This window comes from Mustela nivalis (assembly GCF_964662115.1).
Source record: "Mustela nivalis genome assembly, chromosome: 11".
NCBI classification, from domain to species: Eukaryota; Metazoa; Chordata; class Mammalia; order Carnivora; family Mustelidae; genus Mustela; species Mustela nivalis.
The window spans coordinates 57,555,608-57,575,784 of record NC_139030.1 but is presented as its reverse complement, the minus strand read 5'-3'; the positions used below and the strand labels follow the sequence as shown (position 1 = coordinate 57,575,784).

General features: G+C 39.6%; 1 long non-coding RNA gene across 2 annotated transcripts in view; it reads left to right on the top strand.

Moving 5' to 3' along the window:
- The window catches only part of LOC309844446, a 37,007-nt gene extending 23,122 nt beyond the window's left edge, over positions 1 to 13,885 (top strand). For both annotated transcript variants that reach the window (XR_014300694.1, XR_014300695.1), the window contains one exon: positions 10,099 to 13,885. This is a non-coding gene — a long non-coding RNA (uncharacterized lncRNA). The remainder of the gene's footprint in view (positions 1 to 10,098) is intronic.
- The last annotated feature ends 6,292 nt before the right edge of the window (positions 13,886 to 20,177 follow it).

Sequence of the window (20,177 nt, the reverse complement as noted above, 5' to 3'; positions counted from 1 at the left end):
AGAGCTTGGGAAGGAAAACTGTGAACACACATGGTGAGGACATATCCAACACCCAGCCAAGAAAGAAGAGAAAGAGAGCACACACGATGGAATATAAACTCCTTTCCCAAGCTTTTAATGTGCAGCAGCAATTTCTCCAATATAAAAACAATGTTTGGAAACTGAATGAAAGACGAGGACATCTGGACCAAACAAAGGAGTCCAGAACAAGGACCTCCAGGTGACATAAAAGGACTGGAATTTAATGGTTTCAGAAAAATCATCTGGAAAAGGTAAAATCGTAGTTGTAACATCCATAGTACTAACAGACCTGTAATGAAAGCTAACCTTTATGTGGCAGGTACAGTTAGGTACTGTGCTAAGACTTTCCAGGGATTATTCCAAGCCTCTTACTTTCTTTCCATTGGAAAGATGAGGAAACTTGCTAACTGCACTATCTAGAAGCCAAGAGTCAGCTCCCTTGGACTGGGGCTTTTGCAAATGAGTTTCACATTAAGTTCCGTTATTGTTTTTAATCTAGATAACTGAGGCTTAAATAAAATACAATACAGATTCCTGGGTGCCTGGGTGGCTCAGTCATTACGCACCTGCCTTGGGCTCATGTCATGATTCCAGGGTCCTGGGATCAAGCCCTGCATTGGGCTCCTTGCTCAGCAGAAAGCCTGCTTCTCCCTCCCTCTCTTGCCCTCCCTGCTTGTGTTCCCTCTCTCACTGTGTCTGTCTCTGTAAAATAAACAAATAAAATCTTAAAAAAAAAAAAATACAATACAGATTTCTACCTTAAGTCTTTTCATGACAAGGTTTCCAAGTCGTATTTTAGATTTTCCTGCTTTCTTAAGCACAATATCCTGCACGTAAGTTCTCCTAATGATTCACAATAAGCTGAGCATAACTTCAACATTAGCTATCATGTTCTGCCTATTACTAATAACAACCCCAAAAGATGCTAATATATGTGGGACTATTTGTTCCTCCACCAAATGGGAGCCAAAGTTCTTTAAGTTTTTCCTGTTCTTCATCTTTGGATGGTTCAGTCTAGCCCCGCACTGCCAGGTCACCATCCCTACTCACCCGCTGCGGCTGGACACGGAGCTCTGGCAGCCATCTACCTGCGTACCCCTTCCCCCCAGCTCGGATGTTCTTGCTTCTCCGACCTGCTCTTGCAGCATCTGCTATCTTCTGAATTCCAACCCGGTCCATTCGACACATTTTCCGAAAGTCTACTTTGCCCTGTATTTATTCTCTGTGGGCCATTTCATCAACAGGAATAGTAGAGCCGCTGTGCCAAACCCAGAAAATACTCATTTCCTTCCCAGCAAACCTCAGCTAGCCAGTTCAAACCGACTCTGTGTAGCTTAACAGAGGCTGAGAAGACTAATGATCCTGTGCATTAGTAATAAGGTTCTCACTCTCCAGAGAGGTAAACTGAGGCTACAAGAGATAGAGCAGCTCCATTAGGCTTTCCCACCTAATAAGCAGCAGAGCTTGCATTTGACCACGGTCCGAGACCTAAGCTTTGCTGCTGCAGCCAGGGTAGCAGAAAAAAACCAGCACAATTTCTTGTAGTACTAATGGCTTCAAAACACAGCCACAATGTGCTTTATGTCTTTAAAGTAAGTAAAGTAGTATTGAAATATCACAAACCCACGGCGAAACAGGAAAATAGAATTCAAAGCACGGACCAGAGGTTTGCTAAAGAGGCAACATACAACATTTGAGTTGTGCGTGAATCAGCACCGGCCTAAATGTCACACTTTTCACGTACCGTGTGACGTCCTCGGTAACTTCCTGGCTCTGTTGGGTGCAGCTCTCCACTTTGGAGGCAGATGATTGCAGAAGAGTACAACAATTATACAAAGATACAAAGATAAATCGAGTACATATGTTCAATATCTTTTAGAGTAAAGATATCGCTGGCATCAATTTTTGCGTATCATCACAGTCGAGCTTTACTGAACACCTTATTCAGAAGCCCATTTACCTCTCCTATGTAAACCTAATTCTATTACAGCCTGGTTGACCAAATTCGCTTATTTATTTTTTAACCGGTATCTGTTAAGTAGCTACTCCATCCACTACAGATACTCTGTGCCGCGTATTATGTGAGACAGCAGACAGACGGTAACTCTTTTTATGGTGTGTAAACTTGGATATTTACTCAGGTACAGTGATTATAACTGGATTAACATGCGCCTCCATTTATTCTCAGTAATCCTTGAAATTGTCAATATTTAAAAACCGAATCAAGAAACTTGCTACAGAAGTTGTTTCATACATGAAATTACATTTTAACGAGTTTTCTCCCCAGCTTACTAATATTTTAAAAAGTTACTGAAGTCTTTACCCTACGAAAGTACTTAGACCTGTTGTAAGCACTGTGGGTCATGCCTTGGGGTTCTGGGTCTCAAGGAAATCTCCAGGGAAACCTTTCAACACAAAGGCCAATAAGATATACCGTGCACACACAAGTGTGGAGAATGGCTTCTTGGATGGAGCAGGTTCCTATGTTTCATGTTCACTTTATTCGCTTTATTTTCTGCTTTGACTCTTAAACCACGAATCAGAGCACCCTGGCAAAAATTGCATCAGCATAAATAACTCCTTAGAAATTCAGGCAGCACCTTCTTGGCTCTGCTGGAGACAAGACCTAATACCCACCGTGTGGTCTAACTGTCCTGGTGATGCAACAACATTTGGAACTCGTCTGGTCTTCACCTGGTCTGCATTTTCGTTCCGTATAACCCTATGGACAGTCTATCTCTGCCATTTTAGATCACTTTCATTCATGTGGATTCGAGAGCTTTCTTGGTCTCTTTTCTAACACTAGCATTATGTATTTCTATTTCCTGTAAGTATCCACCCTTTTTTAGGGCAACTGAGTTGCCACCACCCTTCCAGAAAAACTCTAGTAGGCTTCCGAAGCACACGCCATTTAGTTTCATCTTAGAAAAATAAACGGGACACCCACAACAGAGTGCTGCCATTCTTCCTGCTCACAAGATTTACATTTAAAATGCTTTTACTTGCTCCTCCATGATCTTTTTAATAGCACAAATGCTTAAAAGATTAAATGCATTTGGGGGAGACTTTAAATCCATAATTCTTAATGGCATATTTCAAAAAACTGAAAATGATACATATGCTTAGCTTTAAAATTTTCTACAGAAATACAAGCCAACAGAAACATTACATTTCTGCCATGTTTTAAAAAGCTTTCCTCTTTCTTCCACTCGTTAATCATTATTAACTGTTGACCAAATCGTATATTATCTTCCCTTATACAGTTAACCTTACTGCCTCAGGCGATCAGTGAGCATTTTACCACCGAGGTTCTCAGTAAATAATTTATTCCACTTTCCCATTACTTGGAAAGTAAAGTTGCAGAATTGTCCCTGACGCTAATCGTTGAAGCACAGCACCTGACAGAACTCGACAGATGAGATAAGGGTTAGTGCACTTATCTTCCTTCTAGAAGATCAGTTCGTCGATATTGATTGAACCCAAGGTGCACAAAAGTATATATTAGGAGAGAGGAACTTCATCTAAACACTATTTTATTTCAAGTTTAAGCTAACTGAGACATGGGAGAATTTATGGCTTTTCCTACACCAGCATCATTAATTGAGAAGAATCCTTAATTACAATCTAACACATAATTAAATCCATTAACCTTGTAGATGAGTTAAAACAAGAAGGCTCACAGAAAGTAGAGACTCCCCAAAACAGGAGACAACCCCACCCGGCCCCAAACTGTTCCATCTTCATCCGAAGCAAGGCAATCAAGGTGAATGTCCTGATTCTGGTCATAAATTCTGAGATGCATCTGCTTTCTGTGGGTTAACAGGAAGTTGAGGGCTTTAATGCCTCTAAAAGGTACCAAGCAATAGGAGCAGAAGGGAAAGAGGTGGCGACCACTTCTGGGCACCTTCATCACTCAGCATGTCACCACTGGGTAAGGGGATCAACAACCTGGGGCCCCACAAACCACAACTTGCTGATACGGACACTGCAGTTCAGAGAGACTGAGTCTCGATTAAGATTACTGTACTGCTGGGGTCTGGCCACAGGTCAGACAGCCGGAAGCTCTCAGGAGAAAAAAGTTCCAGAAGCTGCTGCTATAATAGTATTCATTCTCTTTTCAACCAAAGAAAACCGATTACTTTTTTTTTTTTTTTTTTTAATTTTTCTCTTTGGCTGTTTTGCCAAAATCCTAGTATGGACTCCGTTTATTCTAATTTCACTAACATATCAACCACACAGAGTAGACACGTGAGGTAGGGAGGAAGGAGGTGCATTTCCCTAAGTTCCCTGAGAAATGACCTTGCCCCAACCTCCTTTTCTGGTGACCTTGTCGGCGCCCTTCTGAAGACATACAGCACCCCCTTGTCTCTGTTCTTTACCCAGTCCACTACAGTTAAGAGCTAAACGCACAACGAAGCTTAATGTTATCCTCTTAGAAACTGTGCTTTACAACAAAAACAAAAACAGGGATAATGCTCTGATGAAAGCAAGAAAATGGTGGCATTACAAAAATCACAGGTAGGCAGGGAGTCCATGGCTGTGTCTGGAGTTCTAGAACTTCATTCAAACCAGTTCAAGCAAGTGGAAGAGCGGAGTGTGACTTCCGATCCCTTCCCTTTTGCCTTTTTAAAGTCACCACAGAAGTCAGTCACTGAAGGGCCGGAGAGCCCCACTGGCCGGTCTGCCTCTCTGAGAGCTCCGGGCTGTGGTGAGCCCACAGGGCTACCAGGACTGAGGAAGACACTCTCCTCCCTAGCTCACACTCACCGCTGCCACTCACTGCCTTCCTCCTGAGTTATAACCTCCCTTTTCACTGCTCTAGGTACTCCATTAGGCCCACACGAGTATTTGCCTATAGTAAAGGACTCAAATTCTTCACAAATACAGATTTCCAGTAGAATGGAATAGAAAGGTATTGGGGGAGGTGGCCAGAGAAAGGAGAGAGAGTTTAATTTCCCGTGGACCTGCTACTTCTTTTTTTCTTTTTTTAAAGATTGTATTTATTTATTGACAGAGAGAGCTTAAGTAGGCAGAACGGCAGGCAGAGGGAGAGGGAGAAGCAGGCTCTCCACTGAGCAGGAGCCCGACATGGGGCTCGAACCCAGGATCCTGGGAATCATGACCAAGCCAAAGGCAGACACTTAACTGAGTAAGCCACCCAGGCACCTAGGTACCTCGACCTGCTGCTTGTTTTAGGCATTAGCCATGTGGCCTTCTACTTATCTAAAACAACTCCTCGGGCAATAGGCAGCTGAATGGCATCACCGTTGTCACCTTTGATTTATAATTTCTTTCAATATTCAGTTTTCTATGACAATGGAAGGCAAGGAGGAGAGCCAATGACCCAGAACAACAGATAAAGAAGGTATTATTATGTTTTAGCTATTGTTGCTTTATATGCTCTGCCCCCACTGATTTCCTTCTCAAACTCTCTTCTGCTTAGCTGTAGGGGCCCCAAACTTGAACAGGCACCAAGCATCTGAGAGAGGGTATTCAAGTGGACTGAATGCATATTGTGTGTTGAAGAAAACCAATCTGTTTTGTGCCATTTATCACAGATAACTGGCAAGTGGACACTTAAGAGTTTGTGCTTAGTATTTACTGAGTTCGCAAATGTGCTAAGTATGATACTGAAATGACAAAGACATGATGATCCTTGCCCTTTGCTCCCATATATGTCTTTCGCCCCAGGGGGTTTCAGGGTAGCAGCCCTGAGGAAACCTTCTCTGATCCTATAGGATCCTATAATCTACATATCACACTGGTCAGATTAGAGCAGGAAAGGGAAGGCTGATTGCAAAAGCAGTGAGGAGACCCAGGAGGAACTTGACAACCACATGATATCTTCGAGTCTAGTACTGAGTAGATAGAAATGATACTCGCAACAATAAAGGCCTCTGGCAAGAAGAATGGAGAATTTAAACAAAAGGTAAAGAACATCACATTAGCCATGGTCATCTGCTCAATTCATATAGACATTTCAGTTGAAGAACGAGTATCTGAGAAGAAGGGAAGAGATTTGGGGCTAAAAAGGGAGTCTAACCCTTGCTATTTATACGTGAAAGGAAAAGCACGTCAAGGAAATGGGCTTTTCCTGCAGACCTGAGAGGAAAACAGAGCCCGCTGTCAGAGAGAGAGGAAACAACAACAACAAGATAAAGATAACATAAAAGTAGTCATAGTGCCTTTTTTTTCCCTTCTGACAAAACTAGGGTTTCATTTCTGCTAATAGTAACTTCCACATAAAAGAGGGATCTTTTCTACAAAAAAGAGAAGTTCATGAAGATGTGCAGAGTGGTCAGGATGGTTAATCCAATGACTGTGAAAGCCTTAACTTAAGCTATTTGATCCTGAACCTTTCATTAGCTTTCTTTCACTTCCTAATATGCCTCTCAAATGGCCTCAGTTGAGGCTGATACAAGACTGGATCTTGTCAGTGGGGAATGTTCAGCCACCACCCCTTCTGAATGAGAGGCACTGCGGTGTAGTCCAAAGCAACCCGGGTGGAGGGCAACAAAAGGGCTTTTAACCCAATACCTTCTAGTGCATTCCATGACTTCATTCACAAGTGTTTTGTGTAATATGTTGTCTTCCTATTTTCTCTACGGTTATGAAAAAGAATTTGAATTTTGTGAAATTAAATAGCAATTAACCCATCTACTTTAAACTTAAAAAAAAAAAAAAAAAAAAACACAAAACCACTTCACTTGACTAGATACAAAAGCCTCTTTGAAAGAATATGGAGGAGAGATCCTTTCCTGCGTGCTGTTAGAAGGATAAAGACAGCCCTCTCAGGGTGCAAACGACACACTCTCCACTTTGCTTCCAGCATCATCTCCAGAGAGGCTGCCATACATGCATACAAAGAGATCCAGACAGGGATATTCAAGGACGGGTTGTTCCCATAACAATGAAAACACGTGCAACAATTCAATTATGCATCAAAAATTGAACAGATCATGGCATAAAACAGAAAACTACTAAGGAATGAAACATAAAATAGACATACAATATGTAAACAACATGGACATTCCTCAAAAACGTTAAGTCTGCGTGGACCAAACTTCAGAATGATCCTCTATCATAGAGTATGTTATCCTAAATATAAAGTTAAAAACACAAAATAGGGGTGCATGGGTGCCTCAGTGGGTTGGGCCTCTGCCTTTGGCTCAGGTCATGGTCTGAGGGTCCTGGGATGGAGCCCTGCATCAGGCTGTCTGCTCGGCAGGGAGCCTGCATCCCCACCCCCTCTCTCTGCCTGCCTCTCTGCCTACTTGTGATCTGTCTGTCTCTCTCAAATAAATAAATAAAATCTTTAAAACACACACACACACACACACACAATAATCCACTACTGAATGTTATTAATACACATAAATGTAGGAAAACTATGAGGACATGAACAGTAGTCTCAAAATTCACAAAAACAGGCAGCTGTGAGGAGGTAGGGAAGTCAATATTTTATGTCTTTTATCTAAAAAGAAGAAAGGAAGTAAAGCATATGTGGCACACATTAATGGCTATTAATACTTTCAGGTAGATATATAAGCTCTTATGCTATTTCCCTGCAGCTCTCTGGATATTACATCGATTTTTTAAAATAGTTCACCTTTACGTACCATTTATTTAAAAGTCATACATTTTCTTAAATTCATTCAAATGCCCATCTACTCAACAAATATTTGTTGAATGTGTCATTAACCCTGGGATATGAAGAATAGATCCTTGCCCTTGTAAGGCCCAGATGAGTGAACTAATTCCTATTTAGGAATCTTGTCATGTTCTGCAACGTAGTTTTCTGTATACAGCAAGGAAGGATTTCCGTTAGGTTCGAAATTGTCCAAGAGTAACTGCAGCGTGCTTATTTACAGGATGGCGTATTACTACAGTTCCAAAAATATAACTGTCAATATTTGCCTTTAACCATCTTCTCGCCAAGTTTTTGAAAGGGCATTAAAACAACTGAGTTTTGAAGAAGTTCCAAAGTGAATTATTATCAATCAGACTATTATAAAGACAAAAAGTCAAATAAGGTAATCTCTCTTTGAAAGTTTTCCAAAAGACAGATTAATTAGCTAACCTGTCACTGCTAATGACAACAGTAGATGACAGAGTGAAACTTGAATTTGGCGTAGACACAACACCACCATAGCACTCCCAACGTCTCATGGCTCTATGCTATAGAAATCCAAGACTAGAAGTATTTTCTATTCTCTTTTTCTCTAAGGTAGCTGTATATAGTTTCTGCACAACAAATACACATTGCCACCTGTCTTGAAGAAAATCAGGCCTCAATATTGTTGGCTAACTTCCAATGTTACTGCAAGTGACAGACTCAATCCTACATTTTTCATTCAACTTTTTTATTTGATAAAGATAAGAAACGCACTACTCCCAGTCATCACCTGTCAGCCCCCAGGCCTGCAGTCAGGCTACCCTGGCTACTATTTACCTTCAAAGAGAGGCCAGGTTTAAGAGTGTGAAAAAGTCGGACACTAACCAGATCACAGCCGTATCAGGAAGAAGGAATCCTGATGTGGAATCATTAAAACAAGCTTGGCTCAGAAACCAAGAGTGAGGACTGTGGGACAGAATTCTCTCCTCTCTCTAATGCCCTCTCCTGAGAGTACTTAATAATCATCAAAGTTCATGGTACAGCCTGTAAGATTAGGAGGCTAGTTCAGATTACCCAAGTTTGTGCAGCGTTGGTGGTACAGTGGTGAGCATAGCTGCCTTCCAGATTACCCAAGCTTATTATGGCTTGGGTAATCACAACCTTGGGTACACACAACCAGTAGAGATCAAGAAGCCAGTAAATAAATTAGGCTTAGTAGGGCTACAGGTATGTGTACAACCCCCCACACACTTACATTTCTGAATTTCAATCTGTATCTAGTAATTATGAATGTCACCTACCTTCCATAAAGCCTCTCTCTCTGGGTTCTAACACTGATCAGTAAAGCTTTTTTTAGCTTAACATGTATTCATGTATTATTATCATATGGTATATATACACTCAAAGTGTCTTATTATAATTTTATTGCAATTATTCCTGTCCCAAGTGGTTTAGATGTCTGTCAATCATACCTATAAAAACAAAAGTGTTTAAAATTGTTTTCTTTTAGGACATTAAAGGTATTCAATAAATTATATCCTAAGTTCTAGGGTTTCTCAGAATGTAGCTATGTAAATAAAAAATAGTGTTTGCTTTCAACAGATGCTTTACCAAATCCTAAAGAGAGAGAAGTTCAAAAGTAGTCCTTCATGTAAAAATGAGACACCAAAGCAGATACCAGGCTCATTTTAAGATTTTTATGTCTCAGAATTGGATCAGCAAGGCCTCAGCTTTTGTTTTTAACTCAGGTAGAAGTACGCATTTCTCAAATGTTAACACAGTAACCCAAACCAACAAGTACACACACACACACACACACACACCGCCCCTCAAATGAAAGCCCAAATTTCATTTGACTATACCTATGATGGAGTCAGAGGCAGCATCTGCTTTAGCTCAAATCTGTATGTGTGTTCAATCTTTACTGTAGATAAGTCACCTAAGAGAAGCTAAAACAAACAAACAAAAACTCAGTGAGGCTCAGACCTCAGATGGAGCACTGAGATCAAATGAAATGGTCTGACTTCTTGCAGTCTGACACAGATTTCTTTTGTTTCTTTGTTTTTTAAGCTTTTATTTATTTATTTGACAGACAGAGATCACAAGTAGGCAGAGAGGCAGGCAGAGAGAGAGAGGAGCTGAGCAGAGAGCCCAACTCAGGGCTTGATCCTAGGACCCTGGGATCATGACCTGAGCTGAAGGCAGAGGCTTTAACCCACTGAGCCACCCAGGCGCCCCACTGACACAGGTTTCAAAGACTGGTTCAACTCCTTACCTGCTTTATGGCCTTGGGCAGCTCCTTGGCCTCCACGAACCTCAGTCCCCACTTACATAAAATAGGATAATAGGAATTATCTGGCACATGTCGTCACGAGATTATATAAAAGAATTTCATAAAGCACCTGATGGTAGCAGGCAATAAATACATGTTAATTCTCTTCCTCCTGTCTCTTTTCCCAAAGAAGAATAGAATCACCTGGGGACAGACGCATTAAGAGAATGTTGGCCACACTCATGAAGGAGAGAAATAAATAGTCTGTTAACAAGCGGAGACTGTGATTCAGGAGGGCATTCTAGGATGCCCACATGAGAACAAAGAAACAGGAGAGGACGAACTGCTATGAGAAATGCGGAGGGATGCAGCTGACCAGCAAGTTCTTAAAGCAGAAGTGTGGTCGTTAAGGAAAAGACGGGGTATTCAGTGAGAACTAATGAAAAGAATCGGGACTTGTGACGAAATGTGTCACCTGAGTGCCATCTCCCAGTGAAACTTGGGCGGAGCGAAGAACCATGAAGGAACTATTGTGGGCCCTTGTTTCCTCAACCCCACACAGACTTAGCAGAATGAACACTGCTAAGACATCAGCTGCCATCCAGATTGGCTCACACCTTCAGAGTGGAGCCCAAGGGCACCAGAACCACCTTCTATACAGAAAAAGGTTCTGGTCCCACGGCAGCCCAATCCGTAGCACCGCGGTCTGGGCTTTCAAACGCCACGGTCAGCCGGAAAACTGCATCCTCAAAGAGCTACTTTCATCACATCTAAGATGCCATCGACAATAGAGGACGATATTATGTTATGCATCACTTAGAAATCAGAGATGCTCCAAAATAAGGCATCAGATAGAAGAGGGCCATGGACAACCAGGACACCAGAAGGTCACATTCTCTGGGGAAGGGCAAAGAAGAAACCAGCCTGCCGGGCTGAAGGAGTCAGCAGGGAGACGTGCACGTCTGCAGCTCGTGACTGGGTGAAGGAGGAAACTGGGTGATGAGGAAACAAATCTCTACCGAGAGTCTGAACCATCGCTGGTACTGCACCCAAACCACCAAGGTGGCACTAGGAAACCTCCAGCAGACAACATACACTCAAGGGCTTTCAGACAGAGAGTGTCCCCAGGTGGCTAACACAAGTAAACACAACCCCAGAAATCCCTTCCGGAAGAAGTGGACTTGAATCCAGGCTGACAAGCCCTCAAACATGCTATCAACTATACAATGCACTCTGATTTCAGTGAAGGAGGCAAGTACTGGGTGGGTGGGGAGAGAAATGTGTGCGTCTGGAAATTTTAAAATGCAGTAGCTATTTTCCTAAAAAGAGTAAGATGATGCTATACATGGTTCTGGGGCACTCCTCAAGTATTTATTAGTATATATCCACTATATGCATAACACAGATTTCAAAGCAATTGAAGGCATGATCCTGCTCACAAACGGCTTGTTTCTATCTGATTTACTTTTGGATTATTATGTTTATAGTGTGGTCACAAAATGGTTAGACGGGTAAATACACACACCCTTCATTTTGGGTCTGCTTTTTTATGGTCTAGCATTGGAAAGGTGTCTGTGCGAAATCAGTTCTAATGGAAGTAAACTTATTCTCATTCCTCCAATTTCAGCAAAATTCGATAAACGACAAAGTACTTTATGATTACTTTGGTTAGCTTTTGCTCAAAATAACAGTATTACGCCCAGCATGTGGGATATGCGATTTTGATCATTTGGTTAAAATCTGCAGCATAAGTAAATATGATTAACTTCTATATTGGGCAGCAAAGTTTGAAGAAACTTCATCCTTATGGCTTTTTTTTTTTTTTAAGATTTCATTTATTTATTTCACAGAAAGAGAGGAAGAAAGAAATAGCGAGAGAGAAAGAGCACAAACAAAGGGAGCAGAAGGCAGAGGGAGAAGCAGGCTCCCTGACAAAGCAGGGCGCCTGAAGATGCAGGACTCGATCCCAGGACCCTGGGACCATGACCTGAACCGAAGACAGATGCTTAACTGAGTCACCCATGTGATCCAAGGCTTTTTTTTTTTTTTTAACTATAATATTAGAAATCACTAGAGCAACTTTTTTTTCATTAATCAGCTTTGAAAGGGGACATCTAATTTCCTGGGCAAGAGAGATCCAAACTCTTGCATACAAAGAGGTAGCAGGGCTAGCTTAGTAACAACTCACTGAAAAACTGCTAGCATTAGTTGCATCCTTACCCATGACAGAGTCAGTATTTACTAGTGCTGGGATTATTACACATACATATGCCAAAACCCAGCCCCAAGGGATCCTTGCACAAAAAGTCTCTTGTTACCTGATGCTACTTCTTGGGAAATGGTCTGTTGTCACCGCCTGAAGGAATACAGGCTTCTCCTCCGAAGACAGTGGCTTGGTTTCCTGCTTTGGTACTTCTCTTACAATGCCCTCAATCCCCACTCATGTTCAGGAAATCATTTAAAATGGACAAAATGCTTGACTTGGTAACCGCTCACAAGCAAACATGAAGACTGTCAGAGAATAAGCTATATACAAATTATACACATTCCAGATACAGATTTTCCCCTTGCACCTGGACTAGCTCACACTGGATCATTCTTTCATGGCTCTTCTCCAAGTATACACTATTCTCAACCTTAGCTGGAACAGAGACCTCTGTCTGCCTCCTGGGACATGAAGGACCCCAAAATTCTTGCCTGGGTCTGGTCCTGATCCCCTGGATCCTTGCTGCCACCACAGCCAAGATTCCCAAGTCTCCTCAGACTCTGCCCATACAGGTGACATGGCCCCTGATGGCAACTCAGGGCTGCAGGGTTTTGAAGGCTTCAGGTGTTTTCTACACTTGTCATTCTGCTAGTAGGTTCTAGTTTCTTCTCTGTTGGACAACCCTCTGCCAGAATCACTACCTAAAAGTTTCTAGTTGCCCACCCTGGTACCTCCCACCCACCCAGAAGACCAATTTTCTTCAGGGAGTCAGTAATCTCAGCATTTAAATCCTGACCTGTGTTGTCTCAGGTCTTACCAGTATCCCTATAAACTGTCTCTCAAGCCAGACTTATGCAAACAACTTGAAAATGGTTCTGGGGAAGCACTTAGAAAATTGTCACAAGACAACAACATATATAATTATAGGAGACAGACATTCTGGAATGTAACTCTATAAGTGGGTTAAAAAAAAGAGATTTCAAAAAATAAAGTTAAGGAAACAAAAAGCTGACCTCATAGTGAATCCATAAAACAATGAAAAGCAGGGAGGAGGTGGGGTTATTAATTTCTGAAAGGAGGAATGAAAAAAAAGATTTTTAAAAAAAGATTTTATTTGTTTGAGAGAGACAGAGAAAGAGAGCGTGCCCGAACAGAAGCAGAGGGAGAAGGAGAGGAAGAAGCAGACTCCCCACTGAGCAGGGTGCCCAATGCGGGGCTCGATCACAGGACCCAGGGATCATAACCTGAGCCAAAATCAGATGTTTAACCGACTGAGCCACCCAGGTGCTCCAAGAAGATCCTTCGTAAAGAGGCTCGACCAGCACTGGCAACACCTGAAGCCTAATGCAGAGAACTATCACTTTCATTGAATGTGGGACTCTTGAACCAAGATGGTAAAACTGCGCAGATACATTTTTAAATCCATGAGGTTGCTGGGCAGCTCTAGATGAAAAAGAAAAACAAATCCAAGCTGGTGTTCTGCTTGGAATAGCTTCACAACCCACTCCCCAAATATTATTCTGTACACCCAATTTATTTTTACTTTCTAGCATATGTTAATTACACTATAGTTTTTTTTCAATTGTCAATATAAAACAGTGTCATTATTCATTTCCTACAGTGCCCTGTACACAGGTATTTTCTTGATTATATGAAAAGGGACAACATTTTTAGGTTAAATTTGCTCTGTTTATCAACCACATTAATATGTTGTTCTCTTCCCTTTTTTATTGTTTAACATAAAATAAATTCATACCTAACTACTATATGTTATATTTTAAAGTAGTGATTGGCGTGTGTGTGTGTGTGTGTGTGTGTGTGTGTGTGTGTATGGTGTGTGTACATATACTTCTTGGAACAGTGCCTGGCACACAGCAAATATTCAATAAATGTTAGCTGTAATCATTATCATTATTATTTTTGTTATTATTGTTCAAAACAATGTACCTTTCTATAATGAATTCTAATTGTATCATAGCTTATATCTGCCAGGAAATTCCTACACTTTGCAGAATGGATTTACACAGTACTCGAGTTTATAAAGTGATTTCAAATTCAAATAATTCACAGAAAAATGTAGAATCACTTTGACTAGATATATTTTGTACACATTGCAGAAATATTTGATTTTATATTTAAATAGTTTTGTGATCAGTAGTGAAAAGAGTTGTTCAACTGTAATTTTCTTTGAAAAATATAGATGGTATCTCAGTCAGGGGTTTTCAAGAAATCTTTGACAAGATTCCCAGAGAATCAACTTTAAAATACTTACAATCTTCATTATGCTTAGAGTTACCCTCACCTGCAACCCATTCTTCATACATCTGCTAAATTAATCTCCCTAAAATGTTGTCATTCTTCAGCTTAAAAATGTTAATGGCTCCCATTGCCCAGAGGATAAGAGTAACAACTTTTCACTTGCCACATCTTCCTACATGCTTTGCCAGACTGAATGCACACTGCTCCTCCCGTCCCCTCAAACATAACAAGGCTTTTCTGCCACCAACAACACTCGTCCTGATCATTATTTCTTTCAAGGCTGGCACAAATGTTTTCCCTTCCACAGAACCTTTTTGATCTCCCCTAGAGAGAAGTGAGCTCTGTTTCTCCAGTTTTCCACAGACCATTCTCCTCAAACCATCCAGGGTCCTCATCTTGGGTTGTTAAGGGCCATTAATTTGGTAGTACTTTCTCTAGTTATGCTATACTCTCTCCAAGATGGGGGTTATGTCCAACCTTTGAATTCTCCATATGCCTAGTTAAGAATATGTATGCAGGGATGTCTGGGGAGGTCCAATAAGAGAAGCATCTGCCTCTGGCTCTTGTCATGATCTCGGAGGCCTGGGAACAAGTCCGCATCAGGATCCCTACTCAGCGGAGAGCCTGCTTCTCCCTCTGCCTGTTACTTCCCCCATTTGTGTCCCACCTTCTCTGACAAATAAATAAATAAAATTAAAAAAAAAAAAAAAAGAATACGTGTGCAAAGGGCATTATTATGGAAGGATATGTAACAAGAACCCAGCATAAAAATCATGACCTAAGTCCCTTAAGTTCCTTGAAGTTACTGGGAGTTCTCAGAATGATCTCTGTTGGACTAATGTCTAGTTTAACTTAACATTTTTATATAGCATTTAAAAGAAGCAGTATACATTGAAACACCCACATCTACATACAACTCTCTTTCATCACGCTGACATACTGAGAATGAGGATGAGCTGTGGGAAAATGGGTCCAAGAGGTAACAGATGATCCTCAATACCTGTAAGAATGAGACTAAAGTAAAGTAGACATCCCTCTAAACTATGAGTTACAAATGAAACAAAGTTTGGAAGCCATTTTGGACCACCTGAAAAGTAGCTGCCCAACAGGAACCATAACCCAAAAGAGCAATTAACATTGGGCATGGAGAATTATTTGTTGGAAATAAAATAAAAAACCCAATGTTAGTATGTATAAAACTCAATTGCATCTTGGATGCTACAGGAAATTATAATTATTGCCCTTCCAACAAAATGAAAAACAACAAAAATGATTAGAAGAATAGAGATATTTCCACACAAGTATAATTTTAAAATTAGGACTCTTCAGTCTGGAAAAATATAAATTTAAAGGAGATATTTTTAAAGTTTATAAAATCATAACCCAACTTCTTCCTCAAGTCATGGAAAATCAGGAGTGGAGAAAAGTTTTGAAATGTTATTTTCTTGGTGAAAAAAGAATGCCAATAGTACTTCACAAATGTGTGTGGATCACATTGCTTTCAGTGTCCCAAACACATTAACAGGTCCAAGAATGGTCTAGCCACTCACAAATGATAGATCCTTTGGTTATTTAAGGGATATTTGGGCATTTGGTTGACCTTGTTCAACTGTCAACTAATGCTCCCCAAAGTTCCTCCCTTATTTCCAAAAGTAGGTGAAAATCATGTTTGGAAAATCATTGGTCTAACTCAATATAACCTTTCATATATTCTAATTGTAAATGGAAGCTCACCAAGTATTTTGAGAAGTCGGTAGGATCTATACTACAAGAGAAAGTAAAGTACTATAAAGAAAGTTGTCTGTATTGAGGGCTCCAAACTCAGTTTAGCTTTAGGCCAGGAGTAAGATAAGACAACCGCTTAATTTTTTATTGAAAAATCATACTTCAGATAACCTTTTAATTTTCTGAGGTGCTCTAACTCAGCCATTCAAATACCATGATCCAAAACTTTCATAGATCAGGTTGACAGTCTTTTTCTGAAAAACACCTTTTGGCCTTATAACAGGCCAACTTTCTGTCAAACAGTTCAAACTCTCTAGAAATGGGCTTGACAGATTCTCAAATTTTAGACAAGAGACTTGAAAGAGGAAGGAAAAACAGTTGGAACCACTGGCCTGAACTGAATTCAAACCTTCCTCTCAGTATGGAGTTATGTGATCTTGCTATGCTTTATTTTCATCTTGCTGTAAACTAATTTTCATGATTATAAAAGCCAAACATCCCGGGGAAACTGACAGGAAAAAAAATATTACAGAGAAAACCCAGTACGTGTATTAAATATACATAGTTATATTACTAAAGCACAGAACTATAAATCAATCTCTTAAATATTTTCCCTTTCAAAAAAAAAAAATCACTCTGGTTACGTATCCTTGCCTCTTGTTGCCATCAATACTGAAGGATTAACCTTTCAGGTACTGGGTATAACTACTAGATTAGCCTAATCAAACTTTTATAAGCACGACATGGATTTAACAGCTAGTCTGTGTTTAGTTTCATTTTAATCTATGATATTCTGTTACTTCTTCGCATTTGCTATTTTAGTCAATGCCTGAAAGAGGGTACCAGAAAGTGTATTTTTTATTGACTTCTCATGTAAAGTTATTTTCAAACAAATAAAATTCACTCCGTAATAAATTTAAACACCATCTCCCTTGTTTATATAAGCTTACATTAAAGTCCAAAGAGTTGAATGCTTACGCTCAGTCACAAACAAAATAAAAGTATTAAATTCTTTGACAGTCAAAGAAATAATTCTCATTCAGTGATCCCTTTATTATTGCTATCTTTAGTTTCCATTGGGGTTTGTGTGAATCAAATCAAATCAAATCCCACATGCACTTAGACAGAATTACAAATGAAAGTTCTCCATTCCTGTTTAGGTTAAGAGTTTCAAGAATGACTATCATGTGAGTATAATGGCTGTCTTTTAGCAGTACTGACATAAAAGGGCTGTTCAACTGTGTTGTTTAATTGTATATATTCCAGTGCTAGGCAACTCTCCAAACCTTATTGTAAACATTGTATAAGGCCTGGAAGTTCAGGAAAATAATGGAGAGTTCAGGCTTTCTACAGTTAACTCCAAGTGACAGTTGACTTCTCCTTAGGATTTTATATATTGTTTACCATGATTAGTGTGCATTGCTCTGTCACATAAAACAAGCTGACATTTGGAAATTCAGACTCATGCTATGCTCTAAGGCTGTCATTTTTTTCTCCATGAACACTGCCTTGGTGCTGTGTTTTCTTTCTTGTAATCTATTACAAACTGATGTACAGTTACGTTAAGGTTACTAATACAACAGAATATAATAGAAATATATAATCAGTAGCTATACTGAGCAGGTATTAAGTATTCTGGTTATTATGTTCCAGCAACAGAGAAATTTTAATTTGATGGAAATTATACTTTAAAAGTATTTCTAGGCAAAAATTCATGTTTTTGTATACTCATGCAGGAGTCACTAGTTTCTAGTCACTAGTCCGGTGATTAAGGAAGAAAAAATGGCAGAGAACCATAGGATAAAAGGTAGTACATTCCTACCCTTTCGTTTTATAAGAATGAGGCTCATTTACTGTTCAAAGGACATTGTTTATACATTCCAGACTTCCATCTTATAATTGCTCCAGGATTTGTAAAAAGGAAATCTCAGCAGGGCAGCAAAATTTATTCAAAGCAATAGCTGCACATAATTGGTATAAAATACCAGAACAGTCTGCTCTGAAAACTCTCTTCTCAGCAACACAGATTTCTACTCCCTCAACTCTCTTTCTATATTCAAATAAAGTTTGCGTTCTCTTCCGCTGCTTGAACCTTTCCCTCCCCTACCCGGCTAACATTTTTTTAAATGGAGAATTTTCAACACAAATTACATGGGAAATTTTGACACCCATTTAGTTTTATTAGTGTTTACCTGGTTACCATGGCAACAGGTAAGAAGGATGAACTCTACTGTGGAAGGAAAGTTGGTTTTACCTTTAGTATTTTCACAGAACTTTGTTAGGCATGTGTTTTGCCACACACAAAAATGAGTAAAAATTTCATTGTTGTCTTAGTGTCCTCTCAAGAAATCAATGAAATGAACAAAAGAAAGGATGCGAACTTAAGAAATAAAGGAAGGAGAGTCACAAAATGTGAAAGACCCCATATATTACAATCACAAATCTTCTGCTAGCACACTGTGTCACTGTTCCAGAATGTTAGTTGGGCTTCTGATGAAACTCCTTCAGAAGTGATATGGAAAGACACAAAATAACTGCTTCTTCCTATTTAAAGTGCCATTTTCATTTTAAAAGTTATTTCAACAAGTTCTTTTTGTGTGTTAACAAACAAGCTTACAAGAGCTTTGCTAATTTAATACCACTCTAAAAATGCCATTAGATAGGATTTTAGACATTTCTTTACAGACATGAAGGGGGATTTGTGGATGATTTTCTTGCTGTTCTTTTTGGAAAAGAAACAAATCTCCATGAAACTGGAAACATCACCTCCCAATATTAAGGATTAAAAAATGTTCTTGAGTGGCGATGGTTGCACAACAAGGTAAATGTACTTAATGCCACAAAACCGTACACCGAAAAAAAGTTAAAACAGGAAATGCTATGTTATATGTATGTTACCACAGTAAAGAAATCAAAAACATTCTTGGGCCGTTTTCAAAATCTGTCGTATTGAACTTAGAACCTGTTCCTGATAAAAGGCACAGTCTAAGATGGGTCAAATGAAGTATAATGTGGAAAACGGTAGGCAAGAGGTAGGCTTGAGTAGTATGAGAAATAATAAGAAAACAAATATCCGTGAACTTAATGCCCTGAGAAGCATTTTCAGCTGTATTCAGGTAATATATTACACTATGATGTGCTAGTCTGCTTTTCCTTATGAAATAATTATGGCTCTGAGTCTTTTTTTTTCAGATAAACCTTCAAGGGAACTCTCAGATCAAATTGAGGCATTTTATTATAAAGCTGAATAAACACACACATACACATACACAAACATACACATATATAATACATACACACATACACACATCCTATGAACTCAATAAAATAAACAAAAAAAAAGGAATGAAGAACAGTCATATGTTCTTCCGGCTGTGTACATATTAATTTCCTATCTTTACTCTTTGAATATCTTCTTTGTAACCAATTCCTCTTGCATGGAAGCAACTAGAGTGGTGATTAAGGATCAAATATCAAGAATAACTACATCATGGAAATAAATGTATTAATTTTTAGTTGAAGTAGACACCTTAATGATAAGAAACCTGGATATAGTGGTCATTTCAAAATAGAACTCAGTCTAAATAAATATAACCTACATTTGTAAAGCATATAGTATGTAACAGGAAGGGCTCTTGTATTTTATGCTTTGCTTGTACTATCTAAAGCCTTAGGACCTGCTCTACGTTAGTTGCTTTCAATTTCTTTCCTTTATATTCTGGTGACTGGTATTTATAAGGTTCCTATATATGGAGGACAGTAATCCGAAAATCTGAAAATGCTATACCCAACTTTTAACTTCAAAATGGATTTCATTCAAGAATTAAATTGGGTCCTGCATATCTACTTAACAATCCATTATAGTTTCAGTATCCAATATGAGAGTCACTAGCCATGTGTAGCTAAAAATGTTAAACTCAGTTCCTCTGATGCACTAGCCCAATTTCAAGTGCCTAATAGCCCCCATGAGGCCAGTGGCCACTGTATCCCAGTGTAGATACTGAACATTTCTACCATCTCTGGAAGTTGTACAGGACAGGGATGCCCCTTCAGGATTGCTCTAGAAAGCAACCTTCCCA